This window comes from Meleagris gallopavo, chromosome 2 (assembly GCF_000146605.3).
Source record: "Meleagris gallopavo isolate NT-WF06-2002-E0010 breed Aviagen turkey brand Nicholas breeding stock chromosome 2, Turkey_5.1, whole genome shotgun sequence".
In the NCBI taxonomy this organism is placed as follows: domain Eukaryota; kingdom Metazoa; phylum Chordata; class Aves; order Galliformes; family Phasianidae; genus Meleagris; species Meleagris gallopavo.
Genome location: NC_015012.2, coordinates 49327875 through 49350613, shown reverse-complemented (window position 1 = coordinate 49350613; position 22739 = coordinate 49327875). Strand labels below are relative to the sequence as shown.

Genomic DNA, 22739 nt, shown 5'->3' with positions numbered 1-22739 from the left:
TTTGTTTGTTTGTTTTTGTTTTTTCAAGGCTGTATGGAGTGGGTGGGGAGGATAAAAGACTTTCACTAAAAAACATACTGTGATTTTTTTGTCTTCAAGTAAAATAGAATGCCTGCCAGTACAAGCTCACTTTCCTACAGATTTTAAAAATAATAATAATAACAAGTTTTGAGAAAATCAGTAGAAAATTCAATGTGAGTAGGTGAATCATAGAATCACAAGGTTGGAAACGACCTGCAAGATCATGTAGCCCAACCGCCCTCCCATTACCATTGCTACCACAAGCACTAAACCATATCTCGTAGCTCCTCATCCAAACATCTCCTGAACACTGCCAGGGACGGTGACTCCACCACCTCTCTGGGCAGGACATTCCAGTGCCTGACTACCCTCTGAGAGAAAAAGTTCTTTTTTACGTCTAATCTAAATTTCCTATGGCACAACTTGCAGCCATTTCCTCGGAGTCCTGTTTGTTGCCTGGGAGAAGAGGCCAAACCCCTCCTAATCACAACCTCCCTTCAAGTGAAACTTCCTGCTATAAAAATATATACTATTTTCTTCAGGTAACTGAAAAAGATGCCTAGTACTTTCATTGTTACCTAGGAACTATGGAATCATGAAGTACACAAAGGCTGTGTAAACAATCAAACCATCTTAAAACATGATGGCAAATTTCCCATTAACTTCAATAGGGACAGAATTTCATCCATTGTGCCAACTCATAAAGCAGAAAAGAGCAAAGAAAAAAATTTGAAATATAAATCTAAAATAATAAATAAGTTTTCTTTAATCACTGCTTCTGATGGCTTTGATCTTCCATGCAATTTCTGCCCCTCCCTCTAATACACCAGCAAGCTGAAGGTTCAATGCATAAATAGCTGATCTATCTTACATTACAACAGTTTTGGATCACGTCCTATCCTTTTCATTTTTCAATTACCAGCAAAACAAAATACAACAGATCTTACAAACCTGTGTTTTAATAATGCAGGAAGAGATCTACAACATTAAAGTTTAGTTTTGCGGTGACTCATGCAGTGACTATCTGGAGCACTGCATATCCTATTTTTTTATTTTATTTATTCATTTTTAAGGCTAGTTCACTAGCAATTGGTGTGCAGGATACCTTATCAGAGATGCAGGAAAATGGGTGGCAACATGTGTTTTCCATTCAAAATCTGTTCTGGTCACAAATGAAAGGGTGTTTTGCAATTATATTGTCACCTCCTCAGATGTACATCAGAGACTTCAAAGGAAGAATGCTTCTGGAAATCAAATGGCTTGGGAGGTCCAAAGGGAGGAATATACCTGAGGGCCAAATGTCTGTCATAAGATAATAGATTTTGACAACAGCTGTTACTCATTTACAAACTACCTACTTATGTGTACCTAGATAGCAACTGTATCAGTGTATGTAAAGCAGAGCTTTCACACAATACCTAAATAAATTAGCTGAGGCTACATTTACTGGCCCAGTCAAGTAAAAACTAAATTGGGCAGTACTGTAGGAATTCCTGCCAACTCACTGCTGCTACAAAGAAAGGCACTGAACTCCAGAATTACTGAATAATTTCTGCTTTCTCAAAGTAAACATGTTATGTTTATAAAAATCTTCAATTTCATACACCTGGTTTGCTAATACTCAACAATAATAATCTAGTTGAAAGCTGGATAAAAAGTAAAATATTCAAGTTTTGCAAATGTAAGCAACATAAAGACTGAACTAAGGTCTAAGTTTGTAACAGTCAATACTGAGATGTGATATTTTCTTAAAAATTCAAACATTTAAGAAAAGAAAATCCAAATTAAACTTTTGTATTGCCCACAATGCTTTTGTGAGACCTTAAAGGTTGTGCAAGACATGAAAATGTGGACAAGAACTATTCAGTATGTTTTGAAGAGAGGATACTCAATATCCACTGTTCTTTATTTCTTTTTCCTGTGTCTTATATTTCCAAAATCATTTTAATATCCTACTTAACATTATCCTGTATTGTACAATCAGTGATTTTGAAATATGTCATTCTCCAGCATGAACGTGTAACATAGTTTTTAAGAAACTAGCTCTACAAGTAAATTCATATGAAGATGTAGATGTACTTTTGCACATCATAAACTCCAATCTTCTGAACTGATTCTTATTTGCAAGACTAGTAATGGACTACACACAATAATAATACAGAATCTCAGCTAGATGTTTCTGTGACTGAATTGAACAAGAACAAATTGATAGATTCTGGATAATTGCTGAGCAGGGAGAAAACAGGACCAAGTAACATCACCTTACATGAGCATCTTCCCATTGCCAGGTAATAGAGATGATGTGGTCAAGGCTCTCAAGGCTCCTGAAAGAGAGGTTTTGGATGGACTCTAGGACAAATGTGGAACTTCTGAAATAGGAATGGCATAGTATTTTCATCTGGAGTTGGTAAAAATCTCAACATTTCACAGACATATTTTGTGAAATGTTTTCTTTAGGAAAATTTTCCAGGAACTCTCACATTCTCCAAAACCTATGGGTTATAGGAAAGGGAGTCCAGTTCCCTGCTTTGTTCAGTCCTGAATAAATCTGCAATAAAAAAGACCCCAAGCTTTGTCAGTCAGAGTACAGACAGAAGATGTAAGTCTTGCAACTCCAGAGCTGTAGCCACCTTGCCTACGATCCACACACTTCCCAAATTGAAAATCTCACGTTGCCACCTGGAAACAGATATTTCAATACATTTTAACGCACCATCTACAGAAAACCTTCAAAAGGTTTTCTTCTATTTTCAACACAGAGCAGAAATTAATGGAGAAACTTTAAAGTTTCCTTTCAACTCCTCCTGTCACTGCTCTTCTCCTGAAGTGGGCTCTGCAGAGCTCCCACACATCCATATCTGAGCCACTATATAGAGGGAGACAGGCTTGGATGTGACTGTGCTCTACTGTGGTTCTTTTGCAATGAACACAAAGATGTACATAAGGCTGTAACCCTTCAGCAAATGGAAAGCTAGTACTGGCAGTTTATGCTACTCATAAGGAAAATAGTATCTCCAGGTTTTTAGAAAGCGATGTAGGAAAGTTCTGATGAATTTAAGAAGGAAAAAAAAAGCTGACTTCTCATAAATCTGCGTAGATTCAGTGGTATTACATAGTAAGGTTTTGCAGGATGCCAGAAAAAGGGAGCAGAAGTGAGAACTTATTTTCATGAGGAGAGTACATTTCTCTGGGAGCAGACTGACAGAAGCAGCTGTCAGTATTTCAATCAGGGATTTTCTTATCTTCTTGATTATAGTGCTAAGGTTCAGGTGGGAGAATAACCACCTACCCTGACTGACTGTCAGCTCAGTCAGAATGAATCCCAGAGAAATATCAACACAGTCAAATACTCTTCCTGCTCTTATATTTAGGCAGACAGCATCATTGTTTGTGCTCAAAGTCCTGTCATCCCAACCAGGAAAAGCTGCTGTGAAGTACCAGTCACACTACCCACATCACCTCCCTGCCACCACACATCACAGCAAAAGAGGAAGGAGCCATTCTGCATGAGGATTCTCTAATAAGCAAGCTACTTTTCAATGAATGCAGAGCTGAAGCAAGCAGAGGCTGAGCTGTCGGTCAATGTCCCCAAGCACCCCATGGCATGCTCCCAACAGCTCCAGAGGGGGAAAGTGGCACCTTCCATCTCATCTTGCCAGCAGGATCAGGAGATGAGTGTCAAACTGAATATATGTAGCAGGGAGAACTGCTCTGTTGCTGGAGGGTGGCAACGTTAAACACTGTTAGGCACACCTAACTTTTCGGTGTCCTCTTTCATAATGCTGATGGCCTCTGCTGATAGCACAGCCAAGCTGTGTAGCAGTGGACGAATGAGCTGTGGCTGAGAACACGGAGGAAACTGGTGAATTCATGCACATCTAGTAAATAACCATAGGTAATAAGCACAGCCAGCATACTTTGGAGATATAAACAATATTTCAAGTCCTCAGGGCCTTTAGAATTCCTTTCAGGTTTACACTGTAAAAACAAAAACAAAAACAAATACACAGATTGATTTATTTTATTTTTTTAGGCAATCACTAACGTAGTTCTGAGTTTATTCACAGTTGTCTGTCAAATTAAAAATTATCTCCTGAATACAGACCTAACCAGCAGGCCACAAGGCTTCGCTCAGTAGACTGCCTCTTTCTTCTGCTTCTTCCTGCCTATTTTGAATCTACTGGATTCTTCTAAACTACAATTCAACTTTAGTCACAAGGACTTGCCCAAAAAAGCTACAATGTTTCTTTCTGCTAGATCCATGCCTTTTTTCACATTAACTGTGAATGTACACTGTTGCTACTGATATTATACATTGTTAAAAGAGTTTTTAAGACTGCTCTGTGTCATGGCTTCCACCAAGGACTGGTGCATATCCTCCCCTCACCTTCGATTAGTTTCCTTGATTATTCCATGACAAATCTGCAAATCAGTGTGCTTGGAGGGGGGCATGGGGACATGGATCTGCAGATTTCTGTTTGTCATTTCCTCAACTAATCAACCACACAAATAAGACTTTCACTTGGAGAGGAGATAAAGAATCAAGCCTTGCTTTTAATTACTTTAACCTATGAACAATTTGTTACAAGATTCTACAGATGGAGTTATGATTGTATCTTAATCAAACATCTGAGTCCACGATCTTACTGCATATGCCAGCAATGTTGGGCAATAATTAAACAGCTTCTATAGTAAGCACACAGTAATCTACTTATCTCAATTAGACATCAGCTTTGCTTCAAAAGAAACTCCTCTGGAAAACAGGTGTCCATCTTCCTCAGGCTAAACCACCACTGAAGATCCAGTGTGAAAACAAACATACAGTAAGGTACTTACTTCATTCCTAGCACCCCTACATGCTTGTACCTCTCAGAAATCGTCTCTCAGCCTAACTCAGGTCTCCTAATCTTATACCACAGAACACATCACTTTCCAAAGCAACATTGAAGCTGGTGTCTACTAAGGACAAAGTTATATAGGCAGCATTCAAAGGAGGGCTACAAAGATGGTGAAGGGTCAGGAGAGCAAGGCATATTTTTGCTCAGCCCAGAGCAGAGGGGAGCCCTCAAGGTGGATGCAGCTTCTCGCAGGGAGCGGGGAGGCAGCACTGAGCTCTGCTCTCTGTGACAGTGACACGGCCCGAGGGAATGGCATGGAGTTGTGTCAGTGGAGTGTCGGTCTGGAGATTAGGGAAAGATTCTCCACCAGAGGCTGGTGGGCTTGTAATAGGCTGCCCAGGACAGTGGGCACAACCCCAAGCTGCCGGAGTTCAAGGAGCATTTGGACAACACTCTGAGACACGGGGTTTGGATTTTAAGTGTTCCTCTGCAGAGCCAGGGGTTGGACTTGATCCTTATGGATCCTTTTCCACTGGGACATTCAATGATTCTATGATACTACACTACACTGTATGTGCATGCCCGTGTCTGCTCAAAGGCAGCCTGACGTCGGGCACAGCAAGGGGTTCTTCAGCCTCGGGCCCAGGAACCAGAGCTCCCCAAAGCACAAGCCTGCAGAGGAATTGATCTTTTTTCCACCTTCTGGATGCTCAGGATGATGCTAAGAGATGCACCTTGCCAGACACCTCATTAGGGTTGGGTGCTGATGCATGGAAGCCCACACTAAGCCAGTAAGTCAAGACAGCACCTGCAGGGTAGTGATGCTTTCCTCATGAGACCAGGTTTTAAATCACTTCTATCTCCAGAACATACTTTGATGGAATAACTGACAAAGTTCAAATGGTTATTAATACTATCAAGAGCCTGAATAACTTCTCTTGTACTGGCTGTCTTCTGTAGCAAAATTCAACTACAACACAACACAGAAAGAATGAAACTTGTTACTGTGATTCACCAAGTCATTTCAGGTTGTAAAGAAGAACATATGGCACTTGTGAGCTTTCCTTGATATCTTTGATTTTTTAATTAGATTCCTGTGCAAGTCAGTCTGCTGGCCTACAGCTGTAGACCCCACGTTACAAAGCAACCTTAGGAGTCCCACTGTTCTGTCTGATAGAAACCACTACGTCAGGAAACTGCTGCAGGCACTGCTCCTGCTGCTTCTACCCTAGGAACTGGTCAGTAGGTAATTAGCACTGCAGAATTAAAGGGATAGTCCAAAAACGCAGCTACGCCTTAACCAAAATGCAAATTAATGCTTTAATGCACTACATTGCTTTGTAATTTTAGGATGCTTTTGGTATCTTTATCATTAGGAAACTGTATGCCGTAATTTTCTCTTCCATGTCTTCACATGGTTCTCAATTTCACCTTCTGCTACTGACAAACTTGCTCTAGGCTTTCTCTACTATTTGGAAAGCTGCAGATGATCACAGGCAAAATGAAATGAAGTTAACAATTCTGTTAACAAATCTGAAGAATTTGCAAGGCAACAAACAGTGCATCTACATCATGACACTGAAACATGGCAAAAAGAATCACAACAGGATCACATGGTTGTGGCACTTGATCTCCCAGCAAGCCTCTAGTCTTGGTAAATTTTAGAATCAGTACCAGTATTCTCCTTTTCATAGTACAGGATCAAACAAAAATAAAATCTGTTTCTTTTGCTGTTGTTTGTTTGTTTTAGAAAGAACCTCCAGCAAATTGACTTCCACGGTGAATTATGACTTTTCATGAATGCTGCAGTGTACAATCTCAGTGACATTTGTAACCTGAGGCAGCAAAGCATGGCACAATACACTGGAACAATACGCTGGTTACGTTAATCACAATGGCATAGTATCACAGCCGTCCTTTTTTTCAAAGTCAATGTGAATCTGGCCGTTCTGGGGTTGTTTATACTGTTTCATTTTTTTGAGGAGGGAAGTCTTCAAAATTCAGAAGAGCTTCCAGACTGTTGCACTTATGTTCAAAATATTCATCGCTCTTGCAAATCCATGCTGATTCTATAATATTTCCTGAATTTATGAGCTAATATTAAAAATAACCTCTTTTACAAAAGAAAAGGTGAAATACTTTACAAATCAAACAACAGCAAATGTAGAGCTCATGCATATTTTCTTCAGTGGCATAGGTGCCCTAAGTTCCTTTCAAGTTGCAGGACTCTTAAGTCATTGAAAACAGTAACAAAGCTCCAACACAAACTGATTTTAAATGTGATTAGAGTTACAAAATAAACAACATATTTTCTTTTAAATGTTTGAATATCATGTAATAATCAGTGCTAAGAGTCACCTGCTTGATGTGCATCAGTCGAAGAGAAACCTGCAACTTGGAGTTCACTTGCTTATTCAGCATCAATTTTTCTTAAAACAGTTTGTCAGGAGAGAAAAGCAAACCTGTTGCAGCACAGGAAGGGTCACAATCCCTCCAACACTGCACCCTTTGCCAGTGGATATGCTGAAGATGGTGTTACACAAACTCCCAGGGAATGAAGATGAACTGGATGCATCATATTCAGCCCTGCTTCCTATGACTTCGTAATGTGCATAAACACCTACAGGCCTGAACTTCTCAAAAGGTGACTTTATTAGGGCTAAGCAGTTGGCTATTGCTACAAAGCTCAAACACACCTAGGTTTTGTGTTAATTAAAAGTGTACAAAGCATTGTACATAGCGTGATACTGAGGAAACACTTTTTTTCCAAGTGATAATAGCAAACAATGCTAAGGAATTTAAAATATAGAAAAGTTAAATAAACGTTTTTCCATCACTATTTCATAAAACACTATGATTAAGCATCTAAAACAACCCCTTTGCTTCACATGACAAATCAAAGGGGTTGAAGGAAACCTAAGCACTGCTGCACCATGTCTTTCAAACCCACACCAAGTCTCTCTCATATGCCATGCATAAGATCTGTGAGTAGGGCAGAAAGACATCTGATAATTAGCAGAACTAAAATTTAACTCTGCTCTATGCGTTGAGGGGAGAGAGATCAGAAATACGGTCTCTCTTTGATGACAATTTTCTAATTCTGGAACAACAGAGACTGCACCAGAAACTGCTCATCCACTCCATCTCATCTGATAGATGCATTTCCACATCATAACACTCTAAATAGCTGGGCAGGAAAAAGCCTAAACCCCTCCCCTTCCCTCCTTTAGAAAACTGCATCTATGCTATTTACAGATTTGAACCCTTATCTGTACAGAAGTTTTGTAAATATAGCCGATTTCAAAGTCAAAGTCATTAAGAATTGAATCAGTGCCTTGAAAAAAACAGCTCGGATGGCCTCCATTTCCTTCCTCAGCACTTGTGTTCAATACTTGTTGACTCTAAACCCTCAAAGGCACCCAGCCAATATGAAATCTAAGTCTCAGGGACTAACACAGAATTTAACCTGGCTGTATCTGGACCTTGGCCTATAGCTGTCTCATAATCCAGTTTATTCATTCAAAAATAAGCAAACCAACAAAATATAAACAAACCAACCTTGCATAATTATTTGCTCTCTGCATGCCTTCCTTCTCACTGCATCCTGGAGCAAAAGCACAAGGGTGGGATGTATTCCTAAACACTGCCCTTGTTGCTCAATGAACTGAAGAATTTTTTGCTGTTTTCTTAGTGTTGGCAATCTGAAAAACAAAAAACATTTTGTTAACCTGTGGATACCAGTATATGTTAGAAATAAGTTCAGTTCTGAACCACGGCCAGCTAAACCACAAACCTCTCACATGCAGACAATTCACCCAAGAAGAGCAACTAGAAGCACCTTCACCGAATTCATACATCAGTTCAGCATTCTATGTGCACCACTCATGAGCAGCAGCAAAAACCTTTAGAAACCAGCAATGCAACAAATGTCAACACGTGCCTCAGAGGAATATTTGTTGAGCCATACAGGTTTGTTGTAAAAGAGGAGATCTGTGCTGCAATAACTCCATTATCCCCACCCAATCCACTTGACCAGGAAAGAAAGCTTGAAAGGAGCCATCATCAGCATGGTGTCCTTCTACAGCAGAGGCACTGACTGTGAATAGTGCCTACCAAATCCCAGCATGACCTCATAAAATAGCCATGCTTCGGCTACAAAGATCTTTGGAAGGCTGCTTGCAGCAGCCCAGCCACGCTCTTTAGAACAGCACTCTGTTTTTGAGCAGACAGACACAGATCAACCAGCTGGTCTTCTACCTGCATCACTTGAAAACAGTAAGACAGAAGATATCACTGATACACTTGTTCCATATGAGTACACTGGAGATAGTGTCTAACTGAGCTCCCCAAAGCGGGCAAGTAAAACTTCTTGCTCTACAAATTCTGTTGTCTTCATACTGCAAACTGTCAGACTGTATTACAATAGTTGCTGTGATGTTTAAATTGGCATGGCTGATTTTCAAGAGCTTCTTCACGGCACACAGCACCTTGTCATACAAAATATCCTTATTTTTACAAAATTTAAACTGACAAACTACAGCACAATTAAAACTAACACAACAATTTTTTCCTACTTCAAAAGGCAGATTTCACTGACAAGCCAAGTGATAGAATCAGCATATAACAAAATAGACTCTCAATTAAAGCAGTACATGTAAAATAGAAACTAGTGGTTGCTCTCACATTTAAACGGTCAAGCAGAAAAAAAGAGAGCTAGATAGAACTATAAGTTTTCTTTTACTAAGATAATTTAGTAGGATTAGAGCATGTTCCTACTTTGCAATAGTCTCAAAATGACTTCACTGAAAAACAAAGACTGCCCCACTAAAATAAAATGCAGACAAAATAGCAAGTAATACAAGCAGCAAAGCCACAATACGAAAGGGACAAATTAACAATGGGTCAGTAAAGTAAGGAACAGTATCAGGCTGTAAGTTACACCCAAAAGGAAACATGAGTAATATGGCTTAAGTAATATTCTTCTCCGCTGTTATCGTAAAATCTACTTGCAAATTTCCTTCTACAAAATAGAGAATTGCTCTGCTGTGGGAAGGAGTAGATAGCTATCAGCACCAAACATTTAGAGCGCACACCACCAAAATGGCGATGGTGTTCAGGTAACACATTGCTGACCTATGCAGCATGGATGACTTCTGTTGCAAAGCTCATAGTGTTGCTAACATGTCTGATGTACTTTTGCCATACTTGTTTTCCTTCCCCATGAGGCAGTTCTTCATTAACTGTGGTACCTAGCTCCTGACCACCAGCAATTAAAACTCAAAAGATGTAAACAGCAGCTTGTTTTCACCTACATGAATCTTTCCAAAATTCCTGAAACGAGAAGTGCTCTATCCCTTTCCAGGTTTCAGCTCACAGCAGAGAGCTGCTTGGATATATTCCCTTTCCTACCTCAACCCATTTCCATCTCTTCACAGATGGAACTTCTTTACTAACGCTTTGGCAGGAATAGAGAGTACTGCAAGATCTAGGAGAAGCTAAATGCAAGACTTGTGTCAGTGTGCGCACATAGTTTCAGCAATGTAGACCTGAACTCTGCACTCATGTGTAAACCTGATTCCCCTGGGTTTTTGTTGGCCCATAGCATTGGAGGAATATAGTTGGTTGTTTTTAATTACAGCTCTGATGACCTCGCAATACTAAAACTCGTTTATCCAAGGTTTGTAAATGTACAGCCAAAACATTTCAATATGCGTAAAAACTGGAAGAAGTGAGAGTACTATGTTTATAGCAGGCAGATGGTGTAATACTTTAGATAATGAAAGAATCAACTCATCAGAAAGTAACACAATAACTCTCTACTAGTCAAGCTTTACTCAGAAACTTGTTAAGGTCTACATCCTGTTTCTTGAAGAAAACTTACTGGCCAGGAAGGGCCAGCTTTTCTGAAGTGTTCCCAACACTCCCAGTCAGTTTACTGTCAGGGAGGTCCTAATGTTCCTCCTCAAAATGTCCACCAAATTTCGAAAGAAGTTTGCCACTGTCAGCAAAAACTTTGCAGCAATTCTCTGCCACCTCTGTGATAGCATTTCCCCATATTTGCAGAGTCCTTAATAATAAGGCTTAATATGAGGAAGCTCCCAATGAAGTGCAGCATGTTGCTGCACACATACAGAGCTTTAGTCATTCAAATATATTTTTATAACAGGCTAGGGGGAAGTAGGCATTACATCAATGATCTTACAACACTCTTCTTACCTCTTTCATAAAACAAACCTCTTAATACCACTCATTCTCATCAAAATTTTAGTCCGGGTAAAGCACTTCTAAAGGAATCAACATGAAAAAATCTTTCATGCATCAAAAAATGGAGAAAGGTAACAAAAAGAAAGCAATCAAAAGATACAGTTGCCGCATGGAAACAATTCTCACCTAAACCTCAAACACATCTCAGAAACCAGTACAATCCTTCAGTATACTAAAACGCCAAGACACGGTGCCATAACATGGTAAATACAATGCAAAAGGGTCTGCCAGTTAGTTAAGGACATACAAGTAGGCACAGCTGATAATTTTTTTTTTTTAAACTAGAATAACCTGCAGTAAGACAGTATGCACTATGGTTTTAGAACCAGAGTTTGCTATTAATCTTGTACTCACACTTCTATCTTTCTGCTGTATAAAAGAGGAGTAAACAAATATAAATATCAGCAAATGGTTAACTGGTGTGACAGTGAAGATCAGATAAAATAACATGGTAAGCTGCTCCTGCTCACAGAAGAAGAAAAAACAAAGCAGAAAAATCTAGCCACTCTATACGTACAAATGTATTGAACACAAAGTAGTCAATCAGTCTTTCCTAATCTTTGAATGATCAACTGGAAAAAAGTAAAACGAACACCGTGTTAATATTATTTACCTTTAATTCACTAGTTACACAAAAACCACTGATCACTGCTGAAAGCTTCTAACTCTCTCAGCAGAAGTTTTAATTAGAAAGATTATCATTGATTAATCCACCTGAGTCACTCTGAAGTTGTGACTGAACAGAGATCATTCCTCCTCAGAGAAATGTGCATTAATTAGTACTGGATTAAACTGCTTTCCTCCTCATTCAACTTAAAGGGGAAAAAAAAAAAAATAAAAGCAAAAAGCTCCACAACACAACAAGAAAAACCCTTCAGTATTATGCTTCTGAGATATTTTTTATTTTACTTTTCTCTTTAGGAAACTCCATGCTTTCTTGCCTTGGATTTCATAGCCTTCTTTTCAACTTTATAGCATTTCTGCAAAATAAACAAACCTAGGCTAGGAGATCAATACATATTTGCAAAGCCTTGCCAAAAATCTGTAACCATGAATCAGTCAGAAAGCCACGAAGGATGACACCAGTGCTTGATGGGAAAAACATGGTGTTATATACATACCACAAATGAAACCAGGCATACTCCCACCCAGAAAGTGAGTTTCAGCATCCCACCTAGGGAGACGATCAAGTAGAAAACCTCATTTTAAACTTTCGTCATTTTTCCTTAAGCTCTCAGCTCTCACCAAATGACCTCCAGCTGCGTGTTGGCCTACAGCCTGATCCTGAGTCTTTTACCCCTGAAAAATGGGTAACAGTTCCTTGACCATATCATATACCACAACTCACAGTGACCTTAATTTGGTAGAGCTCGCATGTCACCTGTCTTTAAGGTCACAATTCTGTCTGCTGATGTTCTGATAAGCAAGCAAGATTGGCTAAATTTTCTCTTTTCAGGAAAACGCCCTCTTGGTCTCCACACTAACAGAAAACATCCCCATGGTATAATCTGCCTGCTGACAGTCCTGTCCATAAACAAGGGAGAGGCCATCTCTTTCCCACAGGCCTGGAGACAGAAAGCTGATTCCCAGATCAGTTCTACCAAATAACCCCTCCCACTCCATTTTCCTTTATCCAGGAAGGTCTCCTGCAAGGTGGTGACTCAGCTCTGTGTGCAGGCACAATCCCTCTTTGGTCACCAGATGACATTAGAAAGATAGGTGTGGGGAGACTGGACAGCCAGGTCAGGCAGGCCAGAAAAGGAGAGGCAGGGCTTTGTCTTCCACAGCATAAATTGCATGATTCAGACAATCCCCGCTCCTGTGTACGCTTCTGATACTTTGCATTATTTACCCTTGTACTTACTTTCAAAGCACAAGCCACCATGCAGGACACACAGCAGTCCTACAGAAGTTCTGGTACATGGACAGAAAGGATTTTTCCATTGGCCTCTGTCAACTCAATACATAATCAATAAGTGGCGTCAGCAAAAGTCAAGTGAGAAAATCTCATCCTACATCAACATGCCATTTTAAGAGCATCTAGAATAAATCCTTTTGTGGGTCACTTTATTCTGTTGCAACTATGTTTGTTGGAGGAGGGTTTTTTTCTGAAATCAATTATTCTGAGGTTATTTTGTAAATAAGCTACGGAAAGAAGAAAAATTGCCTATTTTACTGCAAAGGACTGAGACCCCAACTGCATCCTATTGTGGCTTTTGGCAGTAAGGGGGCACTTATAGATCAGTTTAGTGATGCAGACTTAAAAAAGAAGGTGACTGACTGGAAGCAGACACAGAAATACCAGAATTGAGCCTGATCTATTCACAGACAAATGCAAAGCCATGGTTTACCAGTGCTGAGAGCACAAGTGAAGCCCCAATACCAGCTTGGGACTTCAAAACATTTTTGCAGTGGAGCAACTTAAGAATACAAACATTCCTAGTCAGGCAGAGATCAGTCATAAACACTTTCAGAAATGGAGATGAACTCCCTTATTGTGTATTTAAGGCAACATTATAAACCAGACCATATCTATATAAAGCAACACTGTGAGTTTAAAGCGACAGTGGTTCTATCTCGAAGCTCAGACTGAGGACCCAGGAGCAACCCACAAAAGGTGCTACTGTTCAGCAGTGAGCCTGCAGATATGGGAAGCAAAGAGGGAAAAAGATGAGCTTGACAGAAACACACAAGGAGAATCCATTTTTTTTTAAACCTGACATTATATTCACTAGAAAACACAAGGAAAACAATTACTAAAAAGAAAAATAATAGTAACAACAGAAAGCTGTTCTTTTCCTAAGCAAAGTTTTGAAAGAAATTAAAACCTCTGAGAGAAAATAGAGAAGGTTTCTGTGAAATTCTGCATGAAGCTAACAAAGAAAGCCAACAAGGGATAGATAGGAAGGAAAGCCTCAGATTCCCACAGTGGTAGCAACATTACCAAGGGGCCACTGCTCTCATCTAATGGCAGATACAAAATTTAACAGATTTTGACATTACACTTTACAGACATCATGTTGTCACATATACTTGAGAATATATAACTTTCAAAAATTATTTTTAAATATTCCAGTTCCCCTTTTCTAGCAAACATATACTTTTTTTTTTTGGTAAGTTAAATCATACATAAGAAAATATGTAGTATTTTAATACTGTATTTTCATCAAGACATTTATAACCGATATAAAGTAACCAAAAGGGTGGAAGGAGTTGACTTAAATATATTAACATCAAAGACCAAAATTATGTCTTTTTGCTTAAAATACTTCTGAAAAAAGTAGTTCATCAGTGTTTAACAGAAACATCAAAACTGTTCCTGCTTACCTCAGCACCTGAACTCCCTGGAAAGTCACCCACCATTAACTCCAGCTGTCAGGTAGATAAATGTACTATACAGCCACTGATTAAATCTTATGTAAGATTTTACAGTGCACAGGCCTTAAAATACTCAATTGTTTTAGCTTACTCTATAGACCATATGTTGGTTTTTGTTCTTTTTTTTTTTTTTCCAAATTAAAAGCATAAAGCTAGCACTTTTGATAACATTTTCACTCAAGTTTTAAATTAAAAGTGTTTTTCTTGCTTTTAAGGAACAAAGCATGTTCGTTAGTACTAAGAAACAGATATTACAGAATACCCTAACAGCCTAATAGTGTATCATGACTGCTGCAAGTTGTTGGGACATCCATGGTAACATTCACCTTTGGCTGTGTGAAGTGAATCTGAAAGTCAACTAAACGCTATTCTTCATCACTGTTAAGACAGCAGATTAAAGCAACGCTGTAAAAACAACCTAGGTGTTTATACTCAGCAAGCGATTATCTATTTGTTACATTCCTGAGCTATTTTTTAGCCCACTTACTCAGTCAAGACTGAAGGCCGGCAAGTGCTTCCCTCTCCATATCCACTTCACCTGCCGAAATACAAACTCTCCTATCCAGAAAAACTCCTGGTGCCACTCACTAATAACAACTTTAATAGGAGTTACTATAATCAAAAGCATTCCCTCTATAACTGCTTTTATCAGTTAGCACTTCACACTGGGGTGATCATTTTGTACCTGCTGGGTGAGCTAAGCTTTGAAAAAAAGTTTAAAGCAGGGAAAGGTGAGAGTCACCAACACTGTCCAGAAGATCCAGAAGAGGGCCACAGAAATGATCAAAGGGCTGTAGCATCTCTCCTATGAAGACAGGCTGAAGGAGCAGGGCTTATCCAATCTGCAGAAGAGAAAGACAAGGGGTGACCTCACTGCTGCCTTCTGATACTTAAAGGAAGACTATAAACAGAGTGGAAGTCAACTTTTTACATGAGCAGATAGTGATAGGACAAGCAGAAATGGTTTTAAACAAAAGGAGAGGAGACTTAGATTAGACATCATGGGGAAGTTTTCACTGAGAGGGTCATAAGACGCTGAAGCAGGCTGCCCAGACAGGTTGTGGAATCCCCATTCTTGGAGACATTTAAAGACAGGTTGGATGGGGGACTGGGCAGCCTGATCTGACACTTGATCTAGTGGTTGGCAACCCTACCTGTGGTAGGGGGTTTGGAACTTGACAATCCTTCCAACCCAAGCCATTCTAAGCTTCTATGATACTATCATTCTATGATATCATTATAAACCTGAAAGAACAATAAAAACAGGGGAGAAAGGATCACAGACTATGTGAAGCCTTCAGGATCCTGAATGGAGAAATGCTGATATATCTGTGGCCACTTCATTCCCATCCTCCAAAACTCCTCAGACAGGCCTTCGTTTTGCCACCAACCTCAACCATCAATCTCCCTCAGAGCTATGACTTTAAAATAGCAAAGATTTACTGTTAAAATCCTAAAAGCTGGCAGTCCCAAAGATCCACTGCAAACTGGGAGAAAGAAAGGTAAAAGACAAAGTCGATGTTCAGTTTGTCCCCAAACTTTGGGCATCACCTCTCATCCTATGCACTACTGAGAGTGGGATATGGAGCAGACAATACATTCTAGTCCTAGCTTTGTCAGGAAATACTGCTGACTACAGTAGTGAATGAATGAAGCAGATTTTCAACTGCTTTTTGATTATTCTTAAGTATGTGTTGACATAAAGCTCTACTGAATTTGGAAGACTATTAAATACTGTGATACTTTCATCTCTGACAAAAGCAGAGGCAGATGGCACTGCAGGGCTGCTCAGTCTGGCACTCAGTACCACCAATCATATTCCCTACCCCAAGCACACACAGAGGCTAGTACAGTTGAAGCACATTTTATATAGTGGGCGTACTAAAAGATGTTATCAATAAGCATTTAACCTACTCTTGAGAACATGCAAGTAACAATTTTTATTTATTTTTTGAACCAACCTACTCAAGTTAGTGAATTTGATTTAATTTCCATGAGGCTGCAAAAGCCATCCTGACTCCCCTCTCTACTTCCCAAAGGTATAAGTACTCTTTGAAGGAATGGCTGGCTAAACAAGATGACAAACCTCTCTAATTTCTGTAATGCATTCTTTCAAAAACTTTTGGAGTTATTCTGCTGAATTTTTTTCCAAGAGGTTTCAGCCTGAGGCAGAAAAAAAACACTGGAATATTTTTCATATGAATGTCTGAAGGCTGGCAAGAACCAAACACAGGTGAAAATATTATAACAGAATATAGAAGGCATGCTTAAAGGTACTCCTGCAACCTCCACCTACAATGTTTTTTATATAAATATTGAATAAAGCAGTTGGAAGCACAAGGGCATATCAAAACAGCTTTAAATACTGATATCTCCTCCCTCCTTTTTGTTGTTACTGCTTTACACAGGGGAAGGAAGGAGTACTGTAGATTTAGCCATGCAAAATAAGAAACTTTCCTTTGTGTCCTGCAGTAACACAGGATTTTCTATGCTAAATGATGCGGCTCTATCACAATCTTCATTATTCATGGTAAAAAAGATAACCCACTAACTTCTAAAAAGGAATTCTGAACCAAGTTACATATTACTTCTACAAATCACAGTAGGTCTTGCACCTACCAACCCATCTGACCTGATTCCTAAACCAGTATGCACCCTAAATCACCTCTGATGCTAATAGGGTAGTGGTTAGGACTGGACTCTTATCCAAAAGACAACAGAGACTGTCACTAAGTAAAGACTCTTCTGGAGATAATTCTCTCCTCTACTCACATAGAGAGATTGGAAGCCCAAGCTCCTCTTTTGGGCACCTCAGGCAATTGCTTACCTAAGCCACAAAGTATGCTTACTACTTCTTTTTGAGTAACAACAAAAAATATGTGTTGTTTTTTTTTTTCCAATGGAAATGTAGATTTAAGGGCTGATACCCTGGTAAAACTGAAAGTTATAATGAATTCCAGGATTCAATCAAGTACTCCATTCTTGAAAAACACGATAATGAAAGACTTACATAAGAAATTTGGTAGTAATAACTTTGGGGTCAAATCCATAGTGATTTTTTTGGCAAAGCTTCCACTGACGACACTTAAATGTGATTTCAGTGGGTGTTCTGTCTGAGAAAGGGCTGTATATTTAAGTCACCCCATTCCCAGTATTATGTAGTGTCAACCAGTCACAAAACCTAACATTATTTAGACCACTTGCATGCCAGAATCTCCAATTGCAGGGTGCAAAAACCAGCAGGAAACATTGATCATTCCCTTAGTAACAAACAAAAAAGCAATCTTTTTACTTGGCTTTCTTATTATATCTTTTACCTTATAGAATAGCAATTGCTTTTTTTAAAACATGGATTTGCACAGTATTCAATTTGCAAGTTTCCCTATATAGATGTAAATTTACTGAAATAGCTGCTCACAAAATCCAAAGCCCAAGGGTGGAGACCTAAAAAAGAAATGTTTGTAGTTTAAGATCTTTTATATCCATACATGATAATAAATCTGTTTAACCTCTGGTGAAGAAAGGGAAGAACAGGAAAATCATAAGCACACAGAAAATAAAAATGTGTGTCTTCTGCACTATACCCTGTACAAAATTGTATAGATACTTCCACGCAACCACTTGGCTAAATGTTTCAAATGTTGGTTTTTCAAAAGTATTTAGCCATATAAACTATCCTTTTGTTTCTGTTGGCTCCAAATGTTCCTAGGCTCATGAATTCTTCCTTCCATCTTATTATTCAAGAAAACACAGCCAACACTGTCTTTATGGAGCAAGAAAAACCCGAGTATCATTTTCCAGTTAACTCTTCTGGATCTATCTTCTGGATCTAAGTGAATACAGCAACAACAATTACAGGCCAGGTTCTCTAACCATTGCATTGCATCAAATGACTACCATTTGATAGTATTTTATTTCCCAGATAGTACCATAGAAAAGTCTGTATAGTTAAAAGGCAAGCTCAACTCACAAGAGTTGCGGAGAGTACTCTAAAAATTTATAATGGTCTACATAATGCAAAACTAAGTCGTAGTAGGCAATGCTTACTATCCTACTGAATGCCACAATCCTCAAAATATTTCAAACAGAGCTTCTCTTTTTGAATTAAATTACTCCAGTAAATTAGACCAGATACTGATCTTTCATCGTCCAAATTCAGTGAACATAGACTTCATCAGTGCTTTTAAACAACTATAAAATGAAATTTTATAATTGCCTTCTTTTTTCATTCTTTTGTACTGCTTCTTTATATAAATCTATATAAATCATTTCTCTGTATTTCTGTATTTTCCACTTGTTTAACGTCACATTTGAACGATGAATTTGTGATGTATTTATTCTTACAGCACAGTTAACGACTTCACAGCCAACAGTTGTAGCTGAGTGTCTAAACGAGTCAGTGAAGTGGCAGCTTCCGAAACAAACTATTCTATGATTCAAAGGAATGTACTACACTGTAGTACAAAGTGCTGAGGTTTGCCCTCTTAAATGCCACGAGCTCTGTTTGTGAGTCTTTCCCTTCACTCTCCTCAACTTCCTATATTCTTACTATATTCTTCAGAAGCTGAAGAGCTAGCGAGGAGGGACTTGACATGACTCTAGGCAGAAACACAATTTCACTGTCTCATTTTCTCTGACAGAGATGAGGAACCAACTTGGTGACACAGAATTGAAATTTACATATTGCTGTTTTTCAGAAGATGCACTGCCCATCCCAGCAACTCCTGAATTAAGACCCAGCATTCAAACTGCAAAAATATAAGCTTATGACTTGATTCATTAGTCAGATAAATGTGATGTCTTCCAACGTTAAGGAATGTGACAATAACAGCAAATCCTAATGCTGTCTGATAAATGGCAGGCAATTCTCCATATAAGGTGAAAAATGTGTTACAGCAGCTTGTAGAGAACTGTTAATTCTTTGGCTGTTCCTAATATTCAAGAATATAAATGAACATATAAATCTATTTTGTAAGTAAACCTAGGAGGTCTATTTTGCACACTGCTAGCTATAAACCATCTAAATCGTGCTCAGAGTATAAGGAATTTTGAACTTAACCATTTAATCCCTTTTAAACACAGAGTGCATTTAAGCCTGGTATGTACATCTTGCTAGCACCAAACCGAATGTAAATCTGAAAGGGCCTGGCCCCATTCAATTCCTAAATTCCCTTTATACTTCACCATTCCCCAGTAATCCCATGCATTCCAGACTGTTTAACAACCCTGCTGCTGCACGAAGACATCAGAGGCTGGAGAAGCCCAGCAGCCTGACATAATCATTGGTTTCTCACTCTGTACATCCTGCTGGCTGAACACCATGACAGCAGGGTATCATCAATGGAACTAGAATTACTGCTCTATCTTTGTTCTTACTGTCCAGTAATCTCTGTGCAATACCAACAAAAGTAAGTAGCATTATGAAGTTGTTTGTGCATTATATAAAGATTGAATACACACTTAGTAAGAGACTGAAGAAAATACTTCTATTTATTTGAATGGGCTCTACACAAAAATGTAACAGCAGAGAAAAAGAAACAATTTCTTTTGCATAATGTAAGATATGGGATCTGCAAAATATGTATCAGACTTGGCAATGAACTCTATTTTGTTCTGAATCATAGAATCTCTAAGATCATCTAAATCAACTGACAAAGTTAAATGTAAGCTCTGGTCTACCCCATTTCTCTGTATTTCACGCATGAAGTCAACACCTCTGTGAGTCATCATAGTGGTCTGAACAATCACCTGCCAAATCTGCTGGACCTTTTCTTTTCAAGTAATACCATGTCAATGGCCAATATTCTTCTGACTTTGGGACTGGCATTTTCACAGGTGGGATGCAGCAGATAATGACACTTGCCAAGAAGATGGCTTCCTCTGTAGTGTCAGGAAAAGAAAGATAGCACAGAGATAGCCAGAAGCTTTGCTCATTTGCATTTCTTCATCTATTGATTTAATGGTAAGGAACAAATGTCAGTGACTTCCTGAAGAGTCCATCAGCAAACTAGAAGCCATAAAACAGGCCTGACAGTAAGAAGATAAAAGAGGAGACTCAGAAAATATCCCCCAGGATCTTTCAGAAAAGACTCAAAGCTGATGCAGTTATCTGGGGATTGAAGGCTTCTCAAAATCTAGCTGGCAAGGAGGAGAGAAAACAAAAAGTTGAATAGAATTTAATGATTTATTTTTTTTTAACAAAATCCTGAAGCCCATGAAAGATACTGCAGAATCTGTACTCAAAAAGTTGGTGACTTCTATGAGAAGAGAGGCACTGAAAGGAAGTTTACATACATACTGCTCACGTATCCACATAATGTGGATGTTCATGAGGAAAAGAACAGTAAGAAGAGAGACATTTGACTTTTTTTTTTTTAAACTTTTGAGGAAAATTTTTGATTTGACTACTTTAATCACAGAAATTTCTTTATATGAAAATAAAGATTTCGTGATTGTTCCAGATTGCCAACACCTTTTGTGTTAATTTACATTCAGCTAGAAAATGTAATGTGACTTGTTGTAAAACAGCACTGACTGCATTATTGCTACTATAAATGCAATACTCAATTGCAGAGAATACATCATATACTTAAAAGCCAGAAGGAGAACATGAGCAGGAAAGGAGAAATGTGTATTTAGAACACATAAAATGTCTTATACAACAGGGGTGAAAAGTGCAATCAGCACATGAATTGTATTAGTTCTTCACAGCTTTCTTATTGCATGTTCCATGAAGTTCAGGTCAGAGTTCAGGAAAGAGAGTGCAACAACACTGTAATGTCATGACTACTAAAGAAACATAAGGAGAGTTGACTAGCCATAACAATTACTTTTGCATTTTTGAGAGGTTTCTTTCCATCTGCTCAACAACACCAAACACTTTGTCATAGCTCTTCCACTTGTCCTGTAAAGCATTTCTTGTTTTATTCAAAGAATCAGCAGCCAGGTCTTCAGCCCCTCTATATGGCCTTGCCCTGGCACACAAAAAAACTCTAGATTTGAGAGGGTTGAAAATGAAGAAAATAATTAACATGAGTTTATCTGGTAAATTGGCTTCATGTATTTCAGCTTGCACTTCTGTAAAATGACAGCAGTGCTGAACCAACACATGAACAGAGTTGTCACTACCCATGATCCAGTCAATTACTCCTACTGTTGCTGGGCTATTTTACTGTTTAATTTTAAGAAATATTTTGAAAATTTTGCATTCTATTGTTGACTCTTTATTCCTATAATGATTTAAACATTTAATCAATTATTCTTATTTAAAACATCTATTTCACCTTGAATGGCAGATTACTATTGAAGAGGTTATTACTTTGTTACTTGACAAATTAAGACTAATTTCTGAGACGTAAGTTGCAGTACTGCATTTGAGAAAGTGTTAATAAATCAACTAAAATCCTTGAAGTAAAAATCAATCAACCAAACAACATCAAACACTTTCTTGACATGATCATTCCACATATACTTCATAACCTGTCTTTATTGTCATTTCTGAAGCATTATGAGCATGCTTCAAAATTCAGGAAGTTGACCCCTCTATTATTTGACATTTCAGTAAAGGTAAATACATGCTGCAATAGAAACCAGTTTAAAAAGAAAAATAATAATAATAATAATAATAACCAGGAGTTCTGCACCAGAGCTCTTTGCAAACAGTTGCAAAAATGACTCCAGTAAAAACAGATACACTATCTTAGTGGTTTTGAAGAGTCACAGCATGGCATGGAGCTTCAGAAAAGCTTAATGGAAAAGATGAACAGATTTGGGAGATCAGTATGTTTGATATATTTCTGGGAAAATGAAAGCAAGGAAGAGTTCTACTCTAATTACTACACTCGCCTTCAAGAGTACAATGCACACTGATCAACAATACCAACAAAACAGTAAGGTGAAATACATTCCTTTCTGCAAGTATAAAACCAAAAGGGAACCAGTTAACTGGATAACAAGCTAATATTCTGCAGTCACATGAGCTTTAAGCCAACAAGGTTACTGAACATGGACATAATCCCACACACACATCTGCTACTGTCTAAAACACCAAAAATAATTGCGTACTTAGGCTGGGTATACATAGGGCTCTTTTCATTCAGCTGAAGGTGCTAGTACAATAAAAATATAAAATGACACATCAGAAAGAGTAGTGGTAAGCCATGGACTGGCACAGAGTGTCAATACTCACTCACTGAAAGATGAACAACGAAAAGTTTTTGCTCCAGTAAGAACTCCAAG

General features: G+C 38.5%; 1 protein-coding gene across 2 annotated transcripts in view; it reads right to left on the bottom strand.

The window, feature by feature from the left end:
* TIAM2 (TIAM Rac1 associated GEF 2) overlaps positions 1–22739 on the bottom strand; it is a 167887-nt gene that overhangs the window by 126632 nt on the left and 18516 nt on the right. For both annotated transcript variants that reach the window (XM_019612929.2, XM_031552469.1), the window contains exon 2: positions 8418–8560. The gene's annotated coding sequence lies outside the window, so the exon portion shown is untranslated. The remainder of the gene's footprint in view (positions 1–8417; positions 8561–22739) is intronic.